Consider the following 8,603-nt stretch of genomic DNA (forward strand, 5'->3'; position numbering starts at 1 on the left):
TTGTGTCTATTTTGCGCTCTGTAAACCACGGGAATCGAACCACGGACTGTACTGTTGCACGTCCGTAAACTTATTGCTGATCCACTGGAGGACGTTTTATAAAGAAGAAGAAACAGGAGACAGCAAATTAAAAATTGGTGAACATATGTATTTATATATATTATATATACATCATTATGTATTCTACCATTTGTTAGTTTATCCTAGAATAACATACTACACGTTTATTTGCGACTGCCCAGCTTCAAGGATTTAAACTCGTATTGAATACATGCTGTTTATTATTATTCCGTGTATGCAGAAACACACGTAATTATGTGCCCAACGAAAAACATTCCTAACAACGTGGGTTAGTTTTTATTTTGTTCCACGATACATGCATGTTAACTTTATTTTTTATAAAAACAACAACCAAAATAAATTTTTTATGTAATTAGTTAAAACTTGGTATGTGCATGAATATTTGTAATTCAAGAAATTCAATCATTACATACATCCTTATTATATTGCTTGATGATATTTCTTAGCAAAAAGCATAATTTTAATGTCTGAGAGATATTAACGGAAGGGTGTGGCGCTCTTGTAGCTACAATTTAAATGTAGTAGTTAAAAAAACGCAGCCTAATCCACATTAAATTCAGGTTTTATTTGATGTCTGATGACAGACTTTAATCAAAATTTCGTTCATCATTGACAATGTTTAGTATTTCAAAACCATCTGTCGAAAATTAGTGGTCAATATTTTAATGAAATAACGGAAATAGCAAGGCTGATTTATTACACTCGCCTTTAAATATTTTATTTTATACGAATGAAATGAACCGTCGACTGACTTGCTTTTACTTACCAAAGAAACGGGTGAACGTAAGGACTACAAATGCTTGCCTCACGTTTGAGAATCTTGGCCTTACAAATGGAAAAAGAAAAGGTAAGCAAACTTCAGGTTTAAACACAACATCTACTAAAGGTTTTTATTATTATTATTTCTTCAACGTAATGTTCAATATCTTATTATTGGCAAAACGAAGATTATTGAAAGATTACAGAACATTATAACTCCTTATTTTAAGTGAGTTTTTTAAGTGGTATTTAATTTGGATCTACAAATATTACCTGTGTCACAGTCTTAAAGTTAAAGGACTTGATCAAGTATTTTTAATAATTTATCGGTTTGTGTATATTTTGACCTAAATACTAAACGTGGGGAACTTTTAGTTTTATAGTTTCATACTTTGGGGGATAATTAATGAAAACGACTTATGCAAAATCTTTTGTGAATACAATTAATAGCAGATTTATTCAGGTTTCTGTGTATGTTAAAGTTAAGTATCTTTTTATTAAAATATAAACCAAATGTTAATATTTTTGTTGATTTTCCATCAAATTTTAAAGTTTTGTAAAAATATTTTTATTTAATAGATACGTGTTTTAAACAGATAAAAAATTTAGGAAATTGTTCTGTTGCTTTGGTATGTCAGCACCAGTTCTTATTTTTGTGAAGGATGATAACTTAATATTCAATAAATAAGGGTTCTAACGGAAGAAAAGTCTTTCCCCGAAAAAAAATGCTATGAAAATATAAAACAAAACAAAAAAAGATTCACGCATTTTGTTGACTTTATATTTTATTTTAGAGATATAAAACGTTTGTTTGTTTTTACTTTTCTCGCAAAGATACTCAAGAACTATCTGCTCTAACCGCCTGTAATTTTGAAATGATATACTTGAGCATTGGCGACGGAACTGGTGGTAGTGATGAGGCACTGGTGGCACTTCATTGTGCTGTTTAAGTGTCTGAAACAACTATTATAAAACTATTTTGTCTTCATTCGATTGTTCAAGTGGTTGAAACGGCTATCAACAAACCGTATTTTTTACTCTAAATTGTACTGTTTTAAATGTCTGAAATATCACAGAATCATCGATCCTTTTTCGATTGTTCGAGTGATTGAAACTGATATAACAAAATCACATTTTATCGCTCCTCATTCGATTGTTCGAGTGACTGAAACTGATATCACAAAATCACATTTTATCGATCCTCATTACATTATTCAAGTGGTTGAAACTGATATCACAAAATCACATTTTATCGATCCTCATTATATTATTCAAGTGGTTGAAACTGATATCACAAAATCACATTTTATCGATCCTCATTATATTATTCAAGTGGTTGAAACTGATATCACAAAATCACATCTTATCGATCCTCATTATATTTTTCAAGTGAAGTGATTGAAATAATTATCACAAAATCACATCTTATCGCTCCTCATTATATTTTTCAAGTGAAGTGATTGAAATAATTATCACAAAACGACATTTTGTCGTCCTCCATTAAACCGTTCAGATGGCTGACTCGACTATCATAAAAACACACCCTGTCGTCCCTTGTCGGACTGTTTAAATGGTTCAAACAGCTACCACAAATAATCAGAAGTGTAGATAATTAGCTCGATATATCTCTCGTGTCTATTATTTAATGCCAACTGAAACACAGTTGACTATTCCTTTTTATACAACTTGAGTTTTTTCAAAGTTCATAAAGATTTAACACGACGAGATAGGCTAGGATGATCACTTGTTTTAAAGCGGATTGTATTTACAGACAGTTTTACAAACTCGAATATTGCACCAGAATTCCATTTTGAGTCTAACAGGTCGTTGTTATAGAAGTAAAGCTTTGAGCAGACAAAAACTAATATTTGTGTTGTTAAGTCTTAAGTTTCTATATGCATTTTTAATTATAGTTATATGCTAGTCTGGCCAAACGTTATTTTTCAAATGACAAGAAAGCTAATGTAGGTTCACGTCAGTTTAATACGTGATGTTATTTAAGAGATTTTCTCTGCCTGGGAATCAAGGATAAGCTTTAACTAGAGATTAACAGGGAGGCACTATTTCTCAGAAGATATACAACTTTATTATGTATACATAACTTCTAGATACACCGATCCCCGACATGTCTGCAAACTTTAATTAGTCTAATAGCTTTAAAACACACTTTTCCTACCTCAGGGAGCGTATAGATTAACTCAAAATATTCAACACTCTAGATTTTGTTACATTTCTTTGTAAAAACATAAAAAAGTGTTAATTAGTTTAGAAATGCACATGAATACACAAACTCACGTTAAGCTGCCCAGTACATGTGACTTCGATCATTTCTGGTGCCACCAGGTAATTAACACGTATGAATGTGTATATAAAAATTATTTTTTTAAACATTATTAGGAAAAGGTCCAAACTAGAAATCTTGAAGGCTTATTTAAATAAGTTCAAAAGTGGAAAAATGTAAATGGGGTTGTTGGCAGTTAGTTATTTGTCGAAAAATAAAAGCTTGCTCCGCCATCGCTTAGACGTCCGTTTTTGAAAAAGAACTTTATCAGTAATTTTCATGCATCAGGCTTACTGATGAATTGAAAAAGAAATATGGAGAGTGAAATCATTTTTCATCTTTCAGTGAAAATTAAAATGTATTAGTCCCCATGACAGTTTAGTCATGTATATCAGTTGTTTTTTCTAGCAACAGATAATTGACCTCACGTCAATGTTTTTTGAACTGTGGTCCTTTTAAAATTCGCCAGAGTGGCATTTTTTTCAACAAAATGTTATACTCGTCAATTTTGCTTGTACTGTGGTTGTGTTAATTTTGTCAGACTGACTTTTTTCACCCAACTAAGTATTTCACTCGTCAATTTTGCTTGTACTGTGATCTTGTTAAGTTCGTCAGTGGCAGTTTTTCATCCAGGTTTAGTTGACAAAACTAAGTATTTCACTCGCCAATCTTGCTTTTATTGTGATTCATCAGAGATACATTTTTTCTTTACCAAGTTTGGTTGACAGAACTAAGTATTACACTCGTTACATGCTCGTCATTCAGGCACAGCTGTAATGTTCTTTTATAGATGTAAGTACAAACGTTTTTGTAAAATACAAAAGTATGAGTGATACCTTGTCTGTTAAATAAAGTTAAACATTGACTTTTATATTCTTACTTTTCTGATCGTATTTAACAAACTTGTATTTATTTTTAAAGAACCAGTCGAGTGCCAGATGGCCAATCAGCTCATCATTCATCATACAAACCTCAATTCGCACTACCCAAAGGCTTCTCATCCATGCAACTGACATAGTATAAATAAGATTCTCAGAATTAATCACTTTCAAACATTATTTTCGGAAATCTAAAATTAAGGCAAAATATGTATTCACGCACACAAAAAAAGGCTGCTTCTAACTTTTCAAAACGTGTGTTTGCTGTTATTGTTATGTTTCTTTCTTCATCAGTTAAGCTTTCATGACAGGCTATTAAATTTTTTTATTTATTGATAAAAATGCTGCTGCCCCTGTTTAATCGCTCTATATTTATTTTAATGCCTAAAGAGAACAATGTATGTTTTTTAGCTTTAGATAAATTTGCAGTATTACCACATAGGAGTAACACGAAACAAAGAGGAAAACAAACAGTTTTGTTGGTCGTTAGACATGCGAGAATATATTTTTTTAATATTTATTTATTTATCTTTTTTCCACTTCTCTCTTCAGTAACGTAGCCAGATGGGAATTAGGGGGTTGCTAAAAACAACCCAAAAACCCGCGCTTCGCACTTTGATGTCCTGAGTGCGCTATAAAAGTGATGGTCAAATCCTACTATTTAGTAAGATAAGAGTAGCCCAAGAGTTGTTGACTAACTGCCTTTCCTCAAGTCTATCACTCACTTACCGATGACTATGCGCAGATAGTCTTTTGTGTCTTTGCGCAAACACTTCTTAACACACAAACAAAACTGTTAGCCAGATATTTCAAATTGTTTTTCCGAACATTTCCGTCCTCTTGGAAACTACGCTGTTAATAAATTTGTAAAAAAATCAACAAAAACAGAAAAACAACAACTGCCCATTAGACATTTCCGTACTAGGCCAGATATTTCGTAACATTGACCCTACGAATAGTATTATGTTGTAATGAGCTTAACTTCCAGTTCAGGAAACTTCTTGGTTTCGAGAATGGCATCCGTTCATCTCAGGTAACTCTGTTTTGACTATCAGGTCAGCACCTGGTTCTGTGAAAGCTTTCCTTACCCTAGGTGTAAAAAAAAATAGTAGTTTGAAATCTTTCTTGATCGAGTATATCTTCCTTCACCATTCAGGGGCCAACCAGGGGAACGCCCTCCCTGTTGTCGAAAAATGTCCTATCACTAGATCGAGTGTATCTTCCTTCACCATTCAGGGGCCCACCAGGGGACGCCCTCCCTGTTGTCGAAAAATGTCCTATCACTATCCTAAGCAGACGCAGGTGACTAGGTGCGTTTACTCTTACCTTTTGCCTACTATGCTTTTCTTTATTGCAGCTCAGATCTTTACATTAAAGGTCATCGTCTCCAGGATAAACATAAAATGAACGAAGTGAAATAAGAACAATGAAAACCAAGTAGCAATTAATTATATCTTTGTTACGGTGCCATAAAAGTTTCTCGATATTTGTGGTATTTTTAGTGAATCTACTATATAACCCTGATGAATTCAATTTTTAGTTACGCAATTGTTGTGTAATTTTCTATTCATTACAACATTATAATAAACTTTCACTTAGTTCAACTAATTTCAAGATACTTTTTTGAGTTTTAAGCTTACCCATATTCCAAATAAAGCAATCTTTTCTCCATGCAAACAGATATTTTAAATATTTCATTTTTATTGACTAATACGCAACGCTAAATATTAAAAATAATGATCAAAACTTACATGCTGACTACGTAATCAGAAACAACTAGGCCTAAAATTTCGGCGTTTAAATCGTACACAATCAGAAACAGATAAATGCAATAATACATTGTATTTTTAAATTATCCAAAGGCTAAGTCTTTGGCATGTTGACTCCCAGGTATTGCACAACTCTTTGTTTAACGTCAACTACTATACACATCATTAAACTTTGTCTACAAAAATTTGGAACTTTCTTAAATCTTTATTTTAAACAACGAGTTCCTCAAAGCCAATTACATTGATGTAGACATGCCTGCTGACTGATCTTTAGTTTTGTTCAAGGCCCTAGACTGATTCTTGCTTATTTCCATTGAACACAGCTACGAAAGAAGTATTTTAAACAATTGCAAATACGATAGAGTTTAGTTCATTTAGAAACGTGAAACTGTTGTTTTACTTTCAATGACTTCATAATATTCTGTGCTAACGTAGGACAAGGTCAGATGATGTTTTCTTTAATTATAATAAATAATTAAGGGCGAGAGCAAGCTAAAGCAATAATTTCCGTGTTTGAAATATATTCGGAATTCTAAAGAACACAGACACTTTATTAAAGTTATACCCTAGTTATAGCCTAGGTATACCGTTGGATATTAATTCCTCCACGGTCGATCGCGATTACTCTGACGGTTAAAATTGTACACCATTGTTCTACCCTGCAATTTCCACTATAGCAAGCTTTGCGAAAGACAACAACGTATATCTTAGAACAATATCCCGATAAACCTTCCACGGACCTTCCATTGCGCGTGGACTCGGCTTCCAAGACTACATTTAAATCATTAAAATATACAAATGTCCATTGGAGCTGCATGAGGAGTGGGGACTGTGTAGGAATGAAATCAAACAGGATTGCTTATTTCTTGAGTGGGTGGGGACTGTGCAGGTATGAAATCAGACAGGATTGTTTATTTGATGAGGGGTGGGGACTGTGCAGGTATGAAATCAGACAGGATTGTTTATTTCATGAGGGGGTGGGGACTGTGCAGATAAGAAATCAGACAGGATTGTTTATTTCATGAGGGGTGGGGACTGTGCAGGTATGAAATCAGACAGGATTGTTTATTTCAATTTCTTCGATTGTTTTTTTTATGACAACCAATGATTTGAAGTGCGGCTGAAAGCTAGTATACTTTTGGCTTATAAGCCTTTATCATGTTTAAATCTTGTTTATTACCAGGAGAAATGCCCAGCTTCATTGCAATCATTTTTGTGATCAATGGGAAGATTCCTTTTACAAACCATAAACTTTTCTTTGGCCAAGAGCATTGCTCTGGATTAGGTTAGAGTGTAGTTTTTGGAACTCTTTCTATCCTAAACGTTCCACTGTGCAAGTTTTTATGATTTCAGATTTTCTGTTATTTGGGTTTTTCATTGCTTGAATAATATCGCTATACAAATACTTTTCCTTTGAAAGATCTGTAACTTAAGTATCCAGCCATATATCATTTGCGGAATTGTCGATTACTTGGGAATTCGTCTTAAACCAAATATATGAAGATGCTAAAGATGTCGCCCCTAGCACCATGTATTAGGATATACAAATCGGTCGATCTTATGAAGTGATTAACCCCTTGTACTTTGTATAATTTACGACGAAGAATCAAAATGAAAATACAAAATCACTACACTATAGCATTGTTATACCCTAGTGAGTTTATAATCATTCATAAAATCGACATGTTGAATTCAAAACAGTGTTTAGGCAAAATGAATAACAAATACGAATTTAGAAAGTGGTTATATTAAAAAAAAATCGACCATTCAATATCACGTTTGTAAACAAAACTGCTCTAGAATTAAGAGTGCCAGTTTAGGAATTCTGGTAATTTCTATGTTTTGATGATGATTTTAACTGAACCCACTCAATCCATAAAAGAAAAAAGGTGGGCTCGATAAAAGTGCCTCACAAAATGGACACTACTATATCTGTCAACCACACTCATTAGTGAGGCCTAATCGATACAACATTGTGTTTAGTTTACATGATGAAGACAAGCATTCATCTTAAACCGTCAATAATTATATATATATAAAAGATCCTGCATGATTATTTTCATTTTGATGAATACGAAGTAAGACAATGTCCGTATAGATTCCCCCTTTCCCTCCAAGAAAACTTTTATGGAAAAAACAAAGATTTTTGTAATTAAGATATTTGTCACCACTAGATGGAAGCACCATGAAGTAACTAAACAATTGACGATTTAATTGTTCTGACAATATAAGAGTAGTATATTGACATCGGTGTAGCAGTGTCTTCCAACAGTGGGTTTTAATTATTGTGTCCTCCCTTGACATGATCAGCGAATGAGGAGCTACCTAAACAGTTTCAAGTAAAAAAACTCTGCCATAGAAACATGTAATTATTATTAAACTACAGCTATTAAGAACACACACGTATTTCTTCACAGATTGACTGGGGTTCCATAAAAACAAAAGAAAAATTTTGTGTTAGTTAGTTAATGATTTTTCTGTCTGTTATTTCTTGGAAAACTAATTTCAACAAATAATGATAACATTATATACATTCCTTATTCTTAAGGGAATCTTATAAAACAATAACAACAACTAGTGAATATTAATAATGCTTGGAGACGGCTTGAATAGGTAATGAAGAAAAACTCTGTAAGTTTAACATAACAGCAAATGTAAAACGGTTCGACAAGGTTCTGTGATCATCAAGTACAAATGAAGCACTGTAAACAATCCAAAGAATGAAGGAGTTTAAATTTACCAGTTACTCATTTATCAAAAACCTCTTTAAAAAAAAAGAGCTGAGGAGAGTATAACTTCAAACGTTTGTTGTTGTTAATGTAAACAAATGACTTT

Source organism: Limulus polyphemus, unplaced genomic scaffold (genome assembly GCF_000517525.1).
Source record: "Limulus polyphemus unplaced genomic scaffold, Limulus_polyphemus-2.1.2 Scaffold118, whole genome shotgun sequence".
Taxonomy (NCBI): domain Eukaryota; kingdom Metazoa; phylum Arthropoda; class Merostomata; order Xiphosura; family Limulidae; genus Limulus; species Limulus polyphemus.